General features: G+C 40.8%; 1 protein-coding gene across 1 annotated transcript in view; it reads left to right on the top strand.

Moving 5' to 3' along the window:
- NCKAP5 (NCK-associated protein 5) overlaps positions 1–21195 on the top strand; it is a 914632-nt gene that overhangs the window by 286849 nt on the left and 606588 nt on the right.

Genomic DNA, 21195 nt, shown 5'->3' with positions numbered 1-21195 from the left:
ATTTAAAAAATCAGATTCATCTTCTCTCTGATGCTTTTTATATTTTCCATTACTTGATTCCTACACAGACTTTGATCACGTGCCTTTAGTTGCATAACTGCATTTTTCTCCTTGCTACCATTTAGGAGCTTTAATGGAATTTGTCTCTTCCTCAGATTTTAGTCTGGCACATAGGTGTGCAGGAAATGGAAAAATATTTCAGATACCTCCTACTGCTTCTTTCTGCTACTCTCTTTAGAGCTGTCATTGTGCATGGCATTTGGACACCCTAGCCCAGCTTATTTAGCTCAATAATTTGCATATTTCTAATTTATTTCATTTTCATTCAATTTTCAAGTGAACTTTTCATCCTTAAAGTGCCACTGTCCTAAAAACATCCAAGCAATTTACTGCCTCTGAAAACCCACAGAAGTCTATGAGTCAGTTCTCATTTATTGACACAGAACAGCAATGATATAAAAATGTTTTTAAAAAAAATTAGAATATTGACATGTCTTTGCTATGCAAGGGGAAGGAGAGACACACAGTTATGTCACACTCCTGCCTTAGAGAATCCTTCAGTAAAGAGTCCTGCAGAAGAAGACCTAATGTGAGATGAAATGAATTTGTTTCTTTAAGACTGGGAGCGGAAAAGACTTAAGAGAAATCGTGAGCCTGGAAGTGGTTCATTTGTGATGAGATTTGATGTGTGTATGAGTGAGGACAACTTAATAGAGTACTGGAGGAAGGGCATTTTAGATTCCGAGAACAGAATGAGGTAGACAGTCCTAATGGTGTATTCATAATGTGCTTCAGAAGCAGCCAGCAGTTGCTTGATCCCCCTTCCTCTAAGGCCTTTATCTAAACAAACTCGACATTTGAATTGGGTCTTCATTATTCCCTTACGTCTTAGGCAGGTTAAGAATGCCTTAGCTCCTTTTCAGTGCTGGTCTTATGAATCTCAATCATGCAAGTCAATCTTACTTTGAACCCTTTTCCTGAAGCTCTGCGGTCACCTTTGATGTCAAAAACACTTTAAGGATTGATTTCTATTCCCCCAGCAATTCACATTATTGTCAAGAGAGTCCCCAGTGAAATAGTAATATGTTTAGTAGACTTCCAATATGCACAACACAGAGAAGGCTTACAAACCTATTGCTTTTCAGAAACAATCGCCAAAGCGCATGATATGTTATCAGGAAATACCCTGCAGGTCTTTCTAATAGATTTAGAATGGCTTTGAGATTCCACAGATCCAGACTTTCTAAGCAGTCACATTTCAAGAAAGAATTAAGTAGTATGCGGTGGTTACTGCCTCAGTGCACCTGAGGCCCAGTTCAGGAAAGGCCAGGCCCTTAGAGGTTACATTGATGGTGAGAACATCTATCATTTGCCCAGGAAGGCAAAGGTTTGACTCTAAATGCATGGAGAGAGAACTTTCAGATATGGGAAACAAAATATATGCATATGAAACTTTAATGATGATTTTTAAAATGTAAGATATATGAGATGTGAGTGTTTATCAAATTTATTTTTTTATTAAACTTTAAGAAGAACTCACCATGGGTCAGGTATGATTCTGGGCACTAGGGTTATTACAATGAGACAAAGGATATAAAGGTCCCTGATTCATGGAATAAGTATAACACTACATGTAATTAAATTCTTTTAACAATCTTCTGGGGAAGGTATTCTTACTGTCTCTGTGTCACATAATAGGAAACTGGAGCTCATAGGGGATTCAGTAACTTGTCCCCAGACATTGAATATGTTATGGCTGGGCTTTGAACTCAGAGAGACTCTTAACCAACAATCTGTACTATCTTCAGATTCCCTTCTATACAAACTATCAAGTGAACTAATTAACGTTTAGTGAGTATTTATTGGCCTTATATCAGCATTTCTAGATGCTTTAAACATGCAATTTTATTGATTATCATCATGTCAAGAAATACTGCATCCATATTTTACAGATAAGGAAAATAAGGCCCAGCAAAGTGAAGCAACTTGTCCAAGGACACAGTGCTGATGAATGGATGAGTCAGTGTTCAGCCCACTGCAGTTTTCTTCCTTATATAACACAAAGCCAATAGAGGTCAAGCCTCCCCAAAATTTGATATTTACATCTTTAGAGTCTTTGTCTTTGGTGCAAGATAATGCTTTGCTTATATACTAATTTACTGAAATTTTGTTTCCGGATCCTTTGAGAATCTCAAGTGCATTGATTCAATGTGTGAACCACCTTTGATTTGGTTTTGACAATTTTCTCTGGCCTTTTTCCTAAGAGCCAGAACTTTGTTTTAGGAATATTTTTAGGTCACCTCTTTCTAAAACATACAAAACCTCTTAATGAATAAGTTCAAATATCACGATGCCCTTTTCCAGAGTGACTTGATTAACGAACCTTTAAAAACTGAGAAATTGATCTTCATTTAAATTTGAAGTGAATGCTAGATGTAAATATGCTGATTTGTGGAGTATAACGTACTTTTGACTGATGTAAAAAAACATTTATCTAGTTTCCTCTTTACTTTTCAGTCTTCCAATCACTCTTTCATTTTTGGTTTTGTATATAATATAATCATGAGATTAATGGTAGAAAGTGAAACATATACCCAGTAGAGAAATGTACAAATGTTATTTTATCTAAGAAGTGAGTGAAATCTCTCTCTCTCTCTCTCTTTCTCTCTCTCTGTGTGCACACACATACATTTGTAAATAAGCGTATAAAAATAGAAGTATTAGGAAAGAGAAACAGAAATTTACAATACAGTTAGTCATAGGGACAAAAAAAGGCTAGTTGATGGGAAGATTTTAAAAAGTTGGTTAATCAGAAAAAATGTATGAGGATTAGACTTTATAGATATGCAAGTGTTATTATAATTATAGGATTATTGTTGTTGTTGATTGCCATTGAGTCAAGCATGACTTACAGTGACCCTAGGAACAAAAGACATGAAGCCTTTCTATAACTATTGTCATTTTTTCAAAGTTCATAGAGTTTTCAGAGGCATTGTGTTTAGGAAGTCGATGCCACTCCTGCTTCCAATAATCATAGCATTTATAAATGAGATGTTGTTGTTGTTATGTGCCGTCGAGTCATTTGCGACTCATAGCGACTCTATGCACAACAGCCTTAAACCCTGCTCTATCCTGCGCCAACCGCACCGCCTCTGACACACCCATCCCGATTACCCCAGTCACCGAATCAATCCTTCTCATAGAGGGTCTTCCCCTCCTGCGCTGTCCCTCCACCCTCCCAAGCATGATGTCCCTCTCCAAGGGCTCGTCCCTCCTGGCAACATGTCCAAAGTATGTCAGACGAAGCCCCAGAATCCTTGCCTCCAAGGAGTAGCTTGGTTTAATCCTCCCCAAGATGAATCTGTTTGTTTTCCTGGCAGTCCATGGTACATTCAGTACTCTTCTCCAGCACCACAGCTCAAAACCATCCACTATCCTTCTGTCCTCCCTAGTCATTGTCCAACTCTCTGATGCATAACAAGCGATTGCAAATACCATGGCCTGTATCAGGCGCACCTTAGTCTCCAGAGAGACACCGTTGCTCCTGAGTACTTTAGAGAGGTCCCTAACATCAGACTTTCCCATCACGATACGCTTTTTGATTTCCTGACTACTGGTGCCAAGTGTGTTGACTGTGGATCCGAGCAAACTGAAGCTGTGAACAATCTCAATCTCTTCGCCATCCATCCTGACACTACCAATTGATCCAGTGGTGAGAATCTTTGTCTTCTTGACATTGAGCCTCAGTCCATACTGAAGGCTGCAGTCCTTGACCCTTCGCAGCAAGTGCATGAGGTCCTCCTCAATTTCAGCCAGCAGGGTTGTGTCATCTGCATAACACAGATTGTTAATAGATCTTCCACCAATCCTGATACCACAATTATCCTCATAGAGCTCAGCCTCTCAGATAATCTGCTCTGCATACATTTGAAAAGGTGTGGAGACAGGATGCATCCCTGGTGTACACCCTTCCCAATTTTGAACCATGCAATGTTACCCTGCTCTGTTCTGACTACTGCCTCTTGGTCCAAGTATAGGTTTCATATTAGCATAATTAAATGTTCTGGGATTCCCATTCTTCTCAGAGTCAGCCACAGTTTGTTATGATCCACACAGTCAAATGCCTTTGCATAATCAATGAAACACAGATAGACATTCTTCTGGTATTCTCTGCTTTCAGCCAAGATCCATCTAACATCAGCAACAATATCCCTAGTACCACGACCCCTTCTAAACCCAGTCTGGACTTCCGGAAGTTCTCTGCTGATGTGCTGTTGTAATCGTTTTTGGATAATCTTCAGTAGAATCTTCCTTCCATGTGAAATCAATGACACTGTTCTGTAGTTTCCACACTCAGTTGGGTCACCTTTCTTTGGAATGGGAACAAATATCGATCTCTTCCAGTCAGTTGTCCAAGTGGTTGTTCTCCAGATTTCTTGGCACAACTTGGTGAGCACATCCAATGCAACATCTGTTATCTGAAATTCTTCAATTGGTATACCATCTATTCCTGGGGCCTTATTTTTTGCTATTTCCTTCAAAGCAGCTTGAACTTCTTCCTTCATCACCATAGGCTCTTGCTCATATGTTATTTCTTTAAATTCCTCTGTATCTGCCAATTCCTTTCTATATAATGACTCAGTATATTCCTTCCATCTTCTTTTAATACTTCCTGGATCATTTAATATTCTGCCCAAAGCATTCTTGATTACAGCAACTCTAGGTTTGAATCTGTTCTTCAGTTCCTTGAGCTTAAGAAATGCTGAGCGAGTTCGGCCCTTTTGATTAGACATTGAAATAAAAATAAAAGGTGTTAAGCTACCTGTAAATGTAGTAGCTGAGACTACTACAAACGAATGGGTCATTTGACGAGACTTCAGTAAAGAGGGTTGAGTTTTGGGCTGCAGCCTGAAATATTGTCAGCCCACCAGCAACTCCCGGGGAGAGGGAGGAGGCAACCTGCTTCTGTGAAGATTTTCAGCCTGGCCAGTTTCTGTCTGTCCTATAGGATCTTCTTAGGGTCACCATTAGAATCAACTTGATTTGGAGTTTATTTGTTTTTTAGGTTTTATTTGTTTTAACCTGTAAGTTGTGTAATCATTATGGGCTGTATCTTAAGGACAATATATAAAGCAAAATATAGGATTGTTTTTATTAATATCATTGGGATTAGGGTCAATATTGTTTATTATTCAGGGGGAGGCATGCTGCTAACCCAAGGCCTTGTCTTTCTGATGGTTCAAATCCACAGTGGCTCTGTGGGAGAGGACAGGCAATTCCATCCTGAGCGGTCAACAGCCTCGAAAATCCACTGACGAGTCAGCTAAGAATTGGTTCCAGGAACAGAAACTCAGTGAGTCTGACCAGATTCCATTTGCAAAGACTTCCTCTAGTCAAAAATGATTCAACTTGTGTATTAACCACACCAACCATGTTTTCATTCACAGGGTGGCAAAACAACTACCCAAAAAAAAAACCCCAAAAAACAAAGTTAAAAAAAGAAAAAAACAACCAAAACCCAAACCCAACAACCTTTTAGAGAATGCTAAGAGGCCAACTCATTATTTTAAAAGCCATTAAGTACAAGAAAAACATCAAGCATTTATCCCTGACTTTCCTATGAGAACTGTGATTGTTTTCCTTATAAATGTTTTGGCTAATAAATCAAAAAGGAATGATATAAGTAGAACATCATTATTTTGCAACTCCTATTTAAAAAAATGTATTTAGAAAATGAGCATCTGTGCCTGTTAAAATAAGAGACAGACATTATGTGTCTCAGTGATGGAAATGTCAGGAATCACCTGTGATCTTGCCATCAGTAAACCAGAATCTGATCAAGACTATAGATCTAGTGACTGATTGGTAGGAAATATTATGAGGATGCAAAAAAGTTCTAAAGCAGATTCACTGGTGTCAGGCTTATTCTATTATATAAGCCCTAGATGACAGAATAGAATTCTCCACAGAGCTTCTGAAGCTGTGAATCCTTAGAAGAGCAGAATGCCTCATCTTTCTCTTGCACAATGACTGGTGGGTTTGAACTGCCAACCTTTCAGTTAGCAACCCAACTCTTAATTCATTGCACAGCTAGGAATCCCCTTATGAGATATCGTCTCACCCGAGTCAAAATAGCAAAATTTAACAGAACAGCTAGCAACAAATGCTGGCGAGGTTGTGGAGAAACTGGAACCCTTATTCATTGTTGGTGGGACTCTAAAATGGTGCAACCCCTGTGACTTTCTTATAAAGTCGCAAATAGAGATACCATTTGACCCGGCAATTCCCCTACTGGGAATATACCCCGAAGAGACCATAACTGACATCCAAGCAGATACATGCACACCCATGTTTATTGCAGCTTTGTTCACAATAGCAAAGAGTTGGAAACAACCTAAGTGCCCATCAACAAACGAATGAATAGAGAAGCTATGGTATATTCACACAATGGAGTACTATGCTGCGTTGGAAATCAAAGAACTCATGCAATATTATTCAAAATGGTTGACTCTGGAGAACATTATGCTGAGTGAAATATCCCAGTCACAAAAGGACATATATTGCAAGGTGCCACTGTTGTAAAAGAGGACTGTCCTTGGGGTTGGGGAGAGACTGAGTAAGGTTCAATAATGTATACTGCACTGAAACAGAGGAGGGAAAAAACTGTTTAAAAAAGATATGTGATTAGGTATTACTGTCATGACAGGAGTCTAGAGCGATGGCTACTGGTGGAGTGGACCTGGGGGAGGGTTTGTAAAACAATGAATGAATTTTTCTTTTACTTTTCCAAGAGGGTAGTGTAGTTGGGGTGGGGGGAGGCTTGGGAGGGGAGAAATGTGCAACAATGAATGAATGGAAATCCAAAGCCTCTGTAAATTTTTACTGAAATTAATAATAAATTTAAATTTAAATTTTGCCAAACTCTAGGGAACTCTACAGGACAAACAACCTGGTTTCTTCCAAGAGTAAATTACAATAAAGGGGAAAAAATTATGAAAGAAGGATTAAAATAGATGTAGTCAGTGATATAAAGATTTTGCTTAGATCTTGATGTGAACAAATTGTAAACGAGAAAATGATTTTTTTAAAAAAATAAATGAGGTCGTTGGAAGATGTGAGATGGCTGAGTTTGTTTACTTCCTGGATATATGATCCTACTCATTTTAAAATATAATTAATATAAGGATCCAAGGGTGGTGGAGGAAGGTAGAAGCAGAAGGATGAGGATGTGCAGGAGGAGCGGGTATTGATCATCAGGTTGTACAATTTGATGGTCGAGGGGTGAGGAAAATTGGAAGAATCTGTTCTTAAAATCATTGTGTTAGAATTTTGTAAATAAGCTAATATTTTAAAAATATAATAAATGATACCGCTTTTTAAAAAGTTGAAATCTATTAGATAATATTGGTGAAAAAAAGATATGATTTTTTTCCTTTAGATAGTACACAAAGGGTATTGGTGATGGAAATATGATTTTCTGTGAATTGATCATCTCTACTTTTGTAAGTATTTGAAATTTTCATAATAAACAAATTTTAAAAGAAGAAAATTAAAGAGAAATGTGCTATTTTCCTGTTATAGATTACTAGTATTATAATATTAGTTTTCCTGCAACGGTTAACAGAACTTTAAATATGTGGTGGCTTTCATCTCACCTGGCTGCACAGAGAAAGCTCAGCCATTGAGCTGAGATGCTGCTGAGGAAAAGATGGTCTTGATGATACATCTTCATCATAATTTGCAAGACTGCATTTATGTTTAGAATCCTCAGACTTCATGGGCTTGGTGCTGGGACCTGGTGGCCCAGGGAGAATGAGAACCTGTTCCTGACCTGAGTTCACAGTCTAGGCAGCCCCCAAGCAGCCTTTAGCCTACTGATTTTGTCTTCTCCCCTCACTGTGCTAGGAGGAGCCAGGCACACATGTCTGTCGCCATCATGTCTGCACCCAGTTTGTGTACCTAGCTTTTCCTTTCTTGCTAGGACCTTGTTAGGACCTACGGTGCACACACAAGCAGGCAGGCTCAGGGCGACTGAGAAGTAAATGTCTGGTTCAACAATACCTGGTCCAGCATGAAGCAGATGAAGACCTAGATCTGCACTGGCACATCTGCTGGGTCTCTAAGACTCTCTAACCCTCAGACATTGTTGCCTGCCACAGGGTGGGATTCTCTGGAGCCAGGGTCCCGAGTCCTGGTGACTGCATCTTCAGGGTGTGTACCTCCAGAGGGTAGTTACACAGTTCTTACCAGGACCTCATAGGAGTGTCTACATGGTTTGACATTTTCAGTTATTTAGCAGGTGCCAAGAATTCAGTTGCTATTCTAGTTTGTGATAATAACACAGATTCAAAGCACGTATTAAAAGAGAAAAGTAGGAAAGAGCCCCAAATGTTGAAGCCATTCTTAAAGATGGCTGTTATCTGCACAGCCCCTGGGGGAGTGGCCCTGGTCCATCACCTGAACTCTACACACCAATGGACAGTGAATAGTGACAGGGAAACTGTCTGCAGAGTTAGAGGAAACCTTGCCCAGACCACGGAAGTGCCTTCCCAGGGGACAACTGTGAATAGAATTCAGCGAGGCGAGCTGACATCTTTGTCCTCTCGCCTGTCATCTGGGGACAAGTTTCATTCTACCCATTTGCTGCAAGTCCATTGCTAACAGTAGGCTCCATGCAAACATCTGGCCCTGGGTCAACTCGAACAGAAATCAGACAATTAACTATGGGATCATTCTTCTCCACCATGGTGACCTTGGGCCCAATTTAGTGGCATCTGGACATTTGCAGTAGACAAATTATAGGGTAGTTTGGACAGTAATTTTATATTAAACCATTGGCTGTTACTTATCTGTCTGTGCAAGCACTTGGAAGGGTTTTCCGTGCTCCTGTGTCTTACTGCAGATGGCACTGTGATGCTTATGGGCGATGGCTAATGTTTCAGCTGAAATTTAGTGTCAGATGTGTAGCTACTAATTATATTGCTAATCCATTCCTTCAGCAGATATTTATGGAGTGTCATTGTGGACCAGGCACTGTTCCAGACTGTGTGTGTGTGTGTGTGTGTGTGTGTGTGTACTCATTCACTCATTTAAACCTTGTATTTTCCTGGTGAAGTGATTACCATCAGTCCTAGTTTCATTTTATTTGTAATTATACTTTATTGGGTTTTAGGTAAAAGTTTACACAGTAAATTAGATTATCCACAGTTTTTTACATTAATTGCTTTGTGCTGTTGGCTGTAATTTTTATAATGTTGGAGTTCTCTTGATTTCCATTGATCTGACTTTCCCTCACATTTTGTCTTCTCTGCTTGCTTCTGGGTGGCAGGTGATTGTTTGGGCTTATAGTTATTTTTTTTTCTTTTTTTCTCAATTATAGTTAATTTTAAGGGAGCAAATTATTCGCCAATGATATGTCTACTGTATTAGCCAAGCCATATTTTAAATGAAGGTAACTTTCAGAAATGGTTCCAGTTCCAAGTTCAGCCAGTATCTTAGTGTGATAGCCTCTGGAGTTTAACTAGCCTCTATTGCTTCAGGTAAACCTGGCTTTTCTTAGAAGCCGAGGTTTGTTTCACTGTCTTCTTCCATTTTACCAGAGACCTGGTCCAAGTGGTGTGTCGTGGTCGCCAGGTGCCACTGTGTTTCTTCTACTCTTGGGTTAGAAGATGCTGAGATTGGTGGAGATCTCTAAGTCCTGTGGTCTCTTTTCTTCTTTGAGCTTTGATTTTCCCCATTTTCTTTTACTCCATGTGAGTAGAGACAAATACTTGGATATCAGATGACCACTCATAAGATTTCAAGCCCCTGATTCCACTGTCCCCTTTGTGACTTCTGATCCCTCCTTACTCATGGTCACTTGGGTGCCCAGGTCTTTTGCGCCCCACCCCCCCATTTTTCCTCCGCAGCTTCAGTCCATGTTCTGCTTGCCTTGCTTGCTTCATCTTCATCTTCATGTTTTTCCTTGACTAAGTCATCATTTTGAGCCATCTCTCTCCAGACCTCTTTTAAAGATGAGCAAACAAAGCCTCAATGAGCTCAGGTTGTATGACTAGTAAAGACCTTTATTAACTTCTTACAAAATTTTGTGTTTTGTTTCTATATTGAACTGCCTTTGATCTTCTCATTTTGTTCCATTAGTTAGAATCAACTCTACAGGAATAGATATCCCTAGATAGAATTATTCTTTAAATACACACATGTTGTTTTTAGATATCATGGAGATGACTACAACTTATAGCAACATCAACAACAGATCAAAATCTTTCCCTGTCCTGTGCTATCCTCACAGCCTCCACCATGCTTAAAGCCATTGCTGCAGTCACTGTGTCAATCTGTCTCATTGAGTGTCTTCTTTCCTTTCTCCAACTCTCTCCTTTTCCCAGCGTGATGTCTTTTGGTAAGGATTGGTGTTTCCTTAATTCACCAGCTGTTTTGTTACCTATATTCTTTCCTTGGTGCTTGGACTCCAATTCTGCTATGACTTCTTTTCCTGGAACCTAAATGTTTAGAGACATCCCGTGAGTTTATCTTTCACTCCAGTCACTATTTTGCATATTTAGCTTAAGCATCTAGTTCATCACAGCCCCTGTGGATGAGGCTCTTAACTGAGAACTGATAACAATCAAGAAGATGCAGCTCCCTCACCGGGACCTTCCTTTCTGCACCCAAGTTAGCAGCATCCCTTCTGCTTTAGGTCACACCACTGTGACCGGGCTATTCCTGCTCCTGTGAGAGTAAGAGCAGAAGAAGCGAAGCCTGATGGAGGTCACAGGATCGATGGTGGTGTATCCTTTGGTATGTCAAACTCTGGGCAGTTACTGCCCAGAGACACCAACCCCCAATGGTTTAATTATAAATGAGCTCATCGGATAGTCACTGGTTTGTTCATAGCCTCTCTTTCTCACTCTTGTTGTTGTTGTTATGTGCTGTCAAGTCATCTGCGACTCATAGTGATCCTATATACAACAGCCCTAAACTTGGCTCAATCCTGTGCCAATCTCATTGTCTCTGATACATTACCCCAGTCACTGAATCAATCCATCTCATCCAGGGTCTTTCTCTCCTGTGCTGTCCCTCCACCCTCCCAAGCATGACGTCCCTCTCCAAGGACTGGTCCCTCCTTGCAGCATGCCCAAAGTATGTCAGATGAAACTTCAGAATCCTTGACTCAAGGAGCAGCCTGGTTAAACCCTCTCCAGGACCAACCTGTTAGCTCTTCTCTCACTCTAAAGTATGTGAATCTTCTATTTCGTGTGCATGTGTGGGATTACTTAGATGCATGGTGGCAATAATTAGAGGTGGGTGTAGCTACGGCCCAGGCCCCAGTGAGGTCCTGTTGGGTTTGGTATATGGGTAGGTGATGCTATGGTTTTTATAAGGTGCTTGGCCTGCAGCAGAGTTCGCAAGTCAGTTGGGTCAAAATAGAATGTGTGGGATCAGGCCTTCTTCTCCATTCCCCTCAACTTGTGGGCAAGAGGGAAAGGGCACAGGGGTAGCTCTGCCTCTGTGTGGGATGCTGGGAGTGTAATAGGTTACCGTCTGGGCTGCTAACTGAAAGCTGCGCGGCTCAATTAGGGTAATATTCTATTAGGATTTACAGCCTCAAGAACCCATGGTGGATTACCAAGAGTCAGTTTGATTGTAGTGGGTTTGGATTTGGTGTATTTACAGTGTTGTTGTTGTGTGCCGTTGAGTTGGAACCAACCCATAGCTGGCCCTCCAGCAGGTTTTCAAAGGCAGTAAATGTCAGGGGAGGGGATTGTCCATCTTCTATGATTTCTTGAGTTCAAGATGAGGATAGCCATGGCTTTCTGTATTTCCAACGTGATCCAATTACTCTCTCTCCTTTACTCTTCTCAGAAAGCTCTACATGAGTCAGCCTAAAATGATCATCAAGATTTTCTGTCAGCTTATGCTATCCCTTTCAGACTTACTGGGCAGTTAGCCTGCAGGAAAACCTCCCTCTGTTTTGATAAAGAGCCAGCTTTCTCTGAAGTTCTCTACACTCACTACTCATCACTCAAACCTCCCTTCCTTAGTGTTCTAGCTCCCTGGATAGTCAAATAACTAACATTTCAGCCCCCAAGCCAAAGATTCGAGGTTCAAGCCTACCTACAAGTACCTTAGGAATAAAAGGCCTAATGATTTCTTTTTGAGAAACCAGCAATTGAAAACCTTCCAGAGCACAGGTCTATTCTCACAAGAGGTTGCCATGGATAAGAATCTTTTCCACTTCAACTGGTTAGTCTTTGAGCCTCTCCACCATTCAGCACATGGGACAGTGGTGAGGCCTTTACTCTCATTGTCATCGAGTCTGAACTGACTCAGCTGTCCCTCCAGTGGGTTTCCAGAGACTGTAAATTGCACAGTAACTGTCTATCTTTTTACCTTAGAGCAGCTGGTAGATTTGAACCACTTGCCTCTTTGTATTGGCAGATCCTTAGCAAAGATTATTTCTCATCAATGATACCCCTTTAGTCGAAATACTTTGACTATTTCTCTTGCTTATTTTAGGAATACTTCTGAATTCACATTTTTTAAAAAGAAATAATTTTCAAACCTTAGTACTTTATGAAGAGCAATTAGGTAGAGACACTTCATAAATGGCTATGAATCATGATGCTACCGTTAAGAACTGTTGCAGAACCCCGCAAAGGGAAAGTTGAGTTGAGCACTTAGACATATAGATACTAGTTCATAGACACAGTTTGAGGGCCCTGGGGGCCCGGGGTGACTATAATTCCAGTTCTCGCAGGCTGGCAGACAATGAGTAACGGACCTTTCTTTGTGATTGAATTTCTTCTTTTGCTCTGAAGACTTATTGTATCAAGCCCAAGAAAGTGAGTAATTTGTGTCAGCTAGGAGCACAATCAGAATAATTTATTTACTTGGATGCTTTCATTTTTTTTTTTTGGATGCTTTCATTTTTGTATGTGTACTATAATTGAATTTATGTTGCACTTATTTTTCTTAGCTTCATTTAGGACTCTTCCTATGGTACTTGGATGCAAATGTTTAATACATGGTGTTACACGTTTTCCCCCTAGGGAGAAAATAAACCTGAAAAAGCTAGCTTGATGACATTGAGAATGTCTAATGGAATCAATTATTGATATGAACTTTTAATACCTCCTTATCGTTACTTGAATTGACTTTCAAAAAATGGTAAAGTCTAATTACTATAGCTATTTTTTGTAACAGACAGGATAATAAAAAACCTAGGTTTTCTCAATTTATACATGTGTATATTCATATAACAAAAGCATAGACCCAATACTATCCAGTGCTCTGTTTCCTGTCTATCTGGGTGCTGATTACCAGACATACTCTCATTGCTTGGTTTATGTTTGGAAGCACTTGGGAGATTGAATTTGCATAGTCCGCTTTAAACAAAGCCTGATTAATTAATTGGAGAGAATTGTGATTTTTTTATTTATTTGTGAAGATAATGTACAGCATTTACTTTTTAAATGAGTAACATCTGATCATCAGTATATCTAAGCTTGATAAAAATCGAGTTTCTGTAGTTTCTGCAGTCCACCTGTGTAATGCCAATTTAAACGTCTGATTTATACAGCTCTTAGATATATTACAATAGAGTGAATAACACCTTAATTCTTTAAAGCTCTTTCTCTTGAGCTGCTCGGAGAGTCTGCATTGTTTAAGTTTATGTTTTATAGTTTGAGGCCATGTGATAACTGGTCCGGGACCTTTCACACATGCACACGAACAATCTGGTTTTCTTTGTCAGGAGGAGGATGAAGGGAATAAATGTAGAGCTGATTACAAGTATAGGCCAGATATCATTTCCTTAAATAATAAAGAAATGGAAAATTTCCTGTAAGATGGGGTTATTGAAGGTCATTATGGGAGGAGTGGAGGCCTCCTGCTTCCCATTTCCTTCCTAATATTCCCCTCCCTTCTTCCTGGCCATCCACTCAGCATCCTCTCCCTGATGCTTCCTCTTTTCATGTGATGAAGGACTTTCAATGGACTAGTGACTGTGTGGTTCCAAGTTGAGAAAAGGTAGCTAAAGTCAAGTGGTCCCTTGTCTCACCTGGGCTTCCTGGAAGGAAGAGGTGCCATTCTGGAATGCAGACAAGTACAGATGGTTACCAGGTTGTGGAATCTCTCTGTTTACTCACTGCTGGCCAGTCCTAAGCACAGTGCCCATTGTCTTGGTAAATATTTTAATATGTTGACAAAGTATGACTTTCAGGCATTCCAGATTAAGACAGACACAGAGTGAAATTATGCATACCACATGTTTTTGCATGCCATGAAGTCAGAACCAACTCGTAGTTAACCCTCGAGTAGTGGGTTTTCAGAGACAGTAAATTGTATAGGAGGAGATTGCCCGTCCTTCTCTCATGGAGCAGTGGATGGATTCTAACCATGTGCTTTTGTGATTGCAGCATGATATGCGTATATGCATACCACACAGTTAATTATAAATCAAACTTGGGAACCCTGGAAACCGAGAGATGAAGAGAATGTTCATGCTAATTAAATGCTCATCATTTTCTCTAAGGAGTCAATAAAAGAAAGTAAGGGAAGTTGAGTTACAAAATGAGAGAGTTAGCCTGCAAAGGATATAACTCCGTGCCAGTAGTAAAGATGATTAACCACTAGAGTTTACTGGACAGGAGCCAATTTGTTAAATGATAGGAGAGGCTTGTCTAGGGTAGAGTATATGGATAGGTAGTGTCTCAAGGTCATTTTCTACTTTAGAAGACATCTAAATGGGCAGGAATAAAATAATGGCTTGATGCCCAGCAAAACCATCTAGCTGAGGGGGAACCATGTAGATGTCAGCTTCCCGAAGACTGAGGGATTTGCATGATTATACCTGTATTCATAATAATTAGTATAAGACCCACGTGGCCTAGTGGCAAGAACCTGTGCTGCAATCCCGAAGGCATTCAAGGCCACCAGCTGCTCTGTGGGAGAAGGGTGGGCAATCTCCTTCCTTGCGATTAACTGCCTCTGAAAACCCGCCTGAGGGTCAGCTCTGGGTCAGTCTGACTTTACGGTACACCACCACCCCACCACCGCTACCACCACCACCACAACAATATATAATGGGAGCTTAGTAAGTGTTTGACTGCAAGTACTCTTCATCAACTGGCCAACGCTGGTGATTAACACTGTTGTGAAATGCCTTTGAGTCAGCTTTGACTCAAAACAACTCTGTGTGTGTAGCGGAAAGAAACACTGCCCTGCCCGGGCCAGGCTCATACCTGCTGTTGTGTTGGAACGCATTGTTGGAGTGACTATGACAATCCATTCAGCTGAGGGCCTGCCTTCTTTCCTGCAGAACGTTTACTTTTCTGAGCATGGTGACTTTATCCAAGGACGGGCACAGCCTGAGAATAGATATGTGATGAACTCTTGGTATCCTCATTTTCTAAGGCACATTCTGGCTCTTCTTTTTCCCAGACAGACTTGTTTGTTCTTTTGGCCTAACCCAGGGTCTGCTGAGTTGGATCTGAGTCTCAGTGATGCTCCATTCTGTTTATGAGACTGTAAATCTTTCTTCTAAAGAGTGAGTGACTGGTGGATATAAACTGCTGACTTTTCAGTTAACAGACCAATACATTGCCTACTAGACCACCAACATTCAGTCAGTCAGTGGTATAGAAAGTATCCTTTGGCAACACCACAATTCAAAGACACTAACTCTTCTCTGGTTTGGGTTACAACAAACTGCATGTGAATAGATCTCTATATTACAAAATTTTAAATGTGAAAATTCAGTGTTCATGGAGATAAGATTGAAATTGTCAAAGGATTCATCCTACTTGGATCCAAAATCAATACCCTTTGTACCAGCAGTCAGGAAATAAGAAAACAGAATATTGGGAAAGTCTGCTGTCAGAGACCTCTCCAAAGTCCTGATGAGCAGTATTGTCAGTTTAAGACTAAGGTACACCATATTCAAGCCATGGTCTTTCCAAACACTTGGTATACATCTGAGAGCTGGACAATGAATAAGAAGGGCATTAAGAAGAATCTATTCATTGAGTTATGATGTTGGAAAAGAGTACTGAATATCCAGTGGATTGCCAAAGATCAAACAGCTATGTCTTCAAGAAAGTGTGGCCAGAGTGCTCCTTAGACAAGGATGCTGAAGCTTCTCATATACTTTGGGCATATTGTTAGGAGAGATTATTTTTTTGGAAAGTGACCTAATATTTGAAAGGTGGAAGGTCGTGAAAGAGAGGAAGACCGTCAATTAAATGGATTAATACAGTGACTGTGGCAGTAGATTCAAGTGTGTTGGGGATGATAATAGCACAGAATAGGACAGCGTTCATATAGGTTGTTCATAGGGTTGCTGTGAATTATATTCGCCTCATCAGCACCCAAGAACAACAGCAAGCACAGTATCAAAGGCTGCAGTTATTGACCTTCTGCAGTAAATGCCTTAGGCCCTCCTCAGTTAGGCAAGCAAGATTGTGTCACCTGTATAACACAGGTTGTTGATGAATCTTCCTCCAATCCTGATGCCCCATTCCTCCTTGAAGAACACTGTAAATTGGAGACAACTCAAGTGACTAACTAGATATATGGTTTTAGTTTTATCATGAAGTTCCTTTGATGCTTCTGAGCTAGAACACTAATCTCCACAATATAATTTATGCCTATCTTTGCAGTAAAAAGCTCTTATCCAAAGCATATGACATACATGAGTCCACGATTTGACTTAGAGCCACAGTCATGACCCTTGGGGCTTGTTGGAGACAATATCACCATTTTAAGATGAAAAGGTTAGTTGAAGAAGAGGTCCTAGGATCTGGCTGTGGATATCCCACTTCCTTGTGGGACTTTGCAGCAGATTTGCTTTAGATTTACCTTGTTGTTGTTAGGTGCCAACAAGTTGAGGATGACTCAGCAATGCTGTGCATAGCATATCTATACCCTGCCCTATCCTGTACTGTCCTCACAATCTCTGACACACTAGAGCCCATTACTGCAATCGCTATGTCAGTCCATCTAATTGGAGAGTCTTCCTTTCCTTCACTGTCCCTACACTTTTCTGCACATGCTGTGTCTCTCCAAGGAATAACCTCTCCTAGCTCAAAGCGTTTGAAATAAAGCTTTATCACCTTTGCCTCCAAGGAGCTCTCTCTGGCTGCACCCTCTCTAAATCATAGCTACTTGTGCTTTGGCAGTTCATAGGATATTCACCTCTCTCCTCCAACATCACAGTTCACAGGTATCAATTATTCTTCTTTTGCTATCCTTAGTCATTGTCCAGCTCTCAGATGTATAGCAAGTGATTGAAAAAAATCATGGATTGCATCAGGCTCACCTTAGTCCTTGAACTGATTGAGGTAGATAAAACTACAGGTTGCAAAAACCTCCATGTGGCCCCTTTTGACTGATGGGTTTGGAAGATGTTATTATTTAAAAGTGACATTTTCACAATGCACTGCTGCTTTTCAGGCAGGCAACCTTGGAGTGAACCACAAACTGCTCTTATATAGGACCTGGTTAACAACGAGATTGCTAAACATTCCGTGAGGCAGAGAAGGGGAACAATGCTCCACAGAGAGGACTCCACCAGATTGGTTTTCACAAGCATTTCATTTTGGCTCCAGCCCCCATGAATAAGAAATTTGGGACCTTGAACAAGTCCCTTTAATTCCCTGGGACCTTAGTTTTCTCACTTCAAAAATGAACCCCTGGGTTCTTTCTTACTATTACATTTTATGAGTCAATAAAAATTTTCAAACTTCCAAGGCAGCTGTTTTCACAATTCGGTTCACTCTTTGAATAGTGTGGCCTAACCACAGTTTAAAGAACTGCTATTTTTACAGACACCCAAGTACTGCCTCACCACTTTGCAAAAGTATTCAAGAAGAAGGGAAGTCATTACTTAGAAGTGACTTAACTCACATTCACTTTTCCCATGTTGTCAGAAGCTGGGCGACCTTTTCTTGGGACCTGCATGAATAGGAAGACAGCATTTCTCTCCTTTTGCAGAGAAAGTAAAACAAGTATCAGGACAGAGGCCATGATGTGTGTCTGTCTCACTTAACTGTCCAGTAATAAGAAGTCTTAGTACCCTAGTGGTGCTGAGATTAAGCACTTGCCTTCAAACTGAAAGGTTGATGTTTTGAACCGACTAGCTTCTATGAAGAGAGATGTAGCAGTCGGCTTTCATAAAGACTGCATCCTTAGAAACACCAGGGGCAGTTCCCTTCAGCGACCCTTTATTCTGTTTCTCTGGGAGAAATGATTAGTTTATTTCTATGTCTGATCACCTGGAAGAAATGACAAATAAGGACGCATGGAAGACACAAACAACATTCAAAGACAGGACTGTAGCCACACAGCATAAAAGACAAGGCAAGACACTGACAAGACAAGGGCTGCAGCCAGAGAGCTGTTGCGTCCTTTATTATTTATATCTTTTAGAAACAAAGAGATAGTTCACAGAGAAACACAAACTTTAAGGAATACATCATAGAGCCCAAATAGCAGGGTACAAGTAGAAACACTATGATTTATCTCACAGGGACCAAATGGACTGGGATCTGAGTTCCCAGGTATCAGGACAATAGGCTTTTGACAAATAAGCAATGAATAACATATTGTGCACGATCTACTTCTGAATAAAATTGCTACAACTAATACAGCTGAAACTGCTGTGCAACTGCTGAGAACAAAGAAATATTCATATATCAGGAAGAGTTACCTTTCTTGGGCTAGTATGCAGGTCACCAAGTCCCTTGCCTGTGCGGAGAACTAGGGAATAAGTCTCTTGCCACACTTTATCCTTAGGACAGGTGCCTGGAGGACATCTGTGTGCAGACTATCCCCCAAAATGGCTGTGCATCAGCTCCATCAGTTCTCCTTTGCTCAGCAGTGTCATTGGGAGCAGAGATCAACTCAATGTCAATGGTTTTCAGAGGTGGCCACAGCTGGTCTTCACACCTATGAAAGCTATAGTCAAGTAGCTTCTCTCTCTCTCTCACGTTCTAGCCACGTACCTGTTTGTACAGCCCACTTAATGCCCTCTTGCTTACATGTTAACAGCTTTCAGTGATTCTCTTTTTTTTTTTTAATTAAAAGACACAAGGGCAGCTGTCAAAGAGAGAGAGGAAGGATGTGTAAAGTAGGGTTGATCAAAGGAATTGTTGTTTTGTGCCATCAAGTCACCTGTGACTCACAGCAACCCTTTGCACAATAGCTCTGAACGCTGTCCGGTCCTCAGCCAGTCTCATTGTCTCTGACATACCTACCTACCCCCCATTAGCTCAGCATTAGCTCAGTTATTGTATCAATCCATCTCCTTCTGGATCTTCCTCCCCTGTGCTGTTCCTCCACCCTTCTGAACATGATGTCCTTCTCCAAGGTCTGGACCTTCCTGGCAACATGCCCCAGGCATATGAGGCAGAGTTTCAAAATCACATGGTTTATTTCTACATAAATGAGCAGGATTTGTGTTTTCTTTCTCTAGCTGTGAAAGCTGATGGGGTAGGGGAGGAAACAAACCAAAAGACTTTTAAGCCAATACTTTGTTGCTTAGAGCTGTGATTGAATTGGCGCCATTGCAGGTCACCTTCTGTACAGTGGAACAGAATGCTCACTGGTCATGCACCATCCAGTTAGCTGCAGATCGGTAATTACAAATCATAGGGGGTTTGTTACTTTAAGTTTGGAAATGGATCTTCAGGTTTTCTTCTTAGGCCAGTTCAGTCTGGATGCTCTGCTTAGCACTTTTCAGCATCTTAGCAGCAGGCAGGTCTGCAGGGACAGACAGCTGATGGTGGTGCTTGGGGCGACTGGTTCAGAGAATCAGACCAAAGTCTCTCACTTGGAAGGTGAGGATTCCACCTCTGAATCGTCACTGCCTCCAATCAAGAGGGTGTGTGTGTGTGTGTGTGTGTGTGTGTGTGTGTGTGTGTTTCGCTTTGGATTTTGTCCGTTTACACCTGTGCTTACTGATCCAGGATTGAAGTGAATGCCATTTGAGAGTCACTGGGTTTAGTCTTCTAATCTCTCCACTGGCCTATGCTGTGAGCTGCCCAGGGACTGTCTGAGTTACTTGTTTTAATGAAGAGCCTCCTAATGTAACTAAAACAGCTAAAGTAGACAGACAGTGGCCGATTTTGAGAGTCCTGAGTGGAAGGACATACAAAGTTCAAAATAACAGGGCAAATGAACACTCTTAGGTAGGGGGACCAAGTCAGTTGGACAGATTTGAATGGAAAGTGTTACTTTATCCTGTAATAGAGGAGACTGGTGTGGAGTCTCTCAACTAAAACCAGGGAACAGATTGCGATTATGTTTTGTGTATTTGTCTGTGTATTTATTGCTTTTCCAAACAATCAAGTAGACAAAAAAGTAATGCTTCTTAGCAAGTCAAGGGTGAAATTATCCCCAGCATCTCTTGTTTAGTGGTTGACAGCTAAAACGTGAATAAATCTTATGAGGAGTTATCAGGTGAAGTATATGCTTTTTTAATGAGGAAGTAATTTAGATACAATTGCCAAAAATTCAGTCTAAAGAAAGAAAAGTATAAAAATATCAAGAATTAAGGGAGTAGAGTAGAGTAGAGTACAAAGCATAAAAGGACACAAATGTGATTTTTCTCGAAAGCAAGATTGAAACAGAAAGAGTTGTGGGAGCCCACGCAGTAGGACACAACTGTCCACTGGACCCCATAAGCAGCCCACCGCTGCAGAGGGACAGTGCATGCGCACAAGAGAGGGAGGCAGTGGAGACCTTAAAAGCCCCCTGGTTCTGTCTTCACTATAAAGGTTAATAATGGAAGGATATGCATGCAGTGAGCAGACTGCAGCTGTTAATGAGCAGGAGAGGTGGGGGAATTCACATCTGCAAGAAGCAGGTTAAGACACACAGCAGCTATTGAATGTGTTGAAATCCAATGAGATTCCTTTAAGAGTCCTAACAGAATTAGCAGAAGGTATATAACAGCAAAATGGTCTATGAATGTGTATGAAGGGTATGTGCAGGTTGAAAAGGTAAGGTGTTTTTTTGTTTTTGTTGCTGAAGAAGAAAAAAGGAAGAAAGCCACAGGGAAGGAGAGGTTAGAAGGCTCATAAACATTGTCATGGTGTCAGGTAATCCAGGAGGGATAAAAGGGAAGTGATGTCTAAATGAAAACGTGCACAGTTGGCACCATGGACTGCCCACAACCACCCACTCCGATCTCTCTTC

Source organism: Elephantulus edwardii, unplaced genomic scaffold (genome assembly GCF_000299155.1).
Source record: "Elephantulus edwardii isolate Elephantulus edwardi_28Jun2011 unplaced genomic scaffold, EleEdw1.0 scaffold00143, whole genome shotgun sequence".
Lineage (NCBI taxonomy): Eukaryota > Metazoa > Chordata > Mammalia > Macroscelidea > Macroscelididae > Elephantulus > Elephantulus edwardii.
This window is presented reverse-complemented; position numbering and strand designations above follow the sequence as displayed.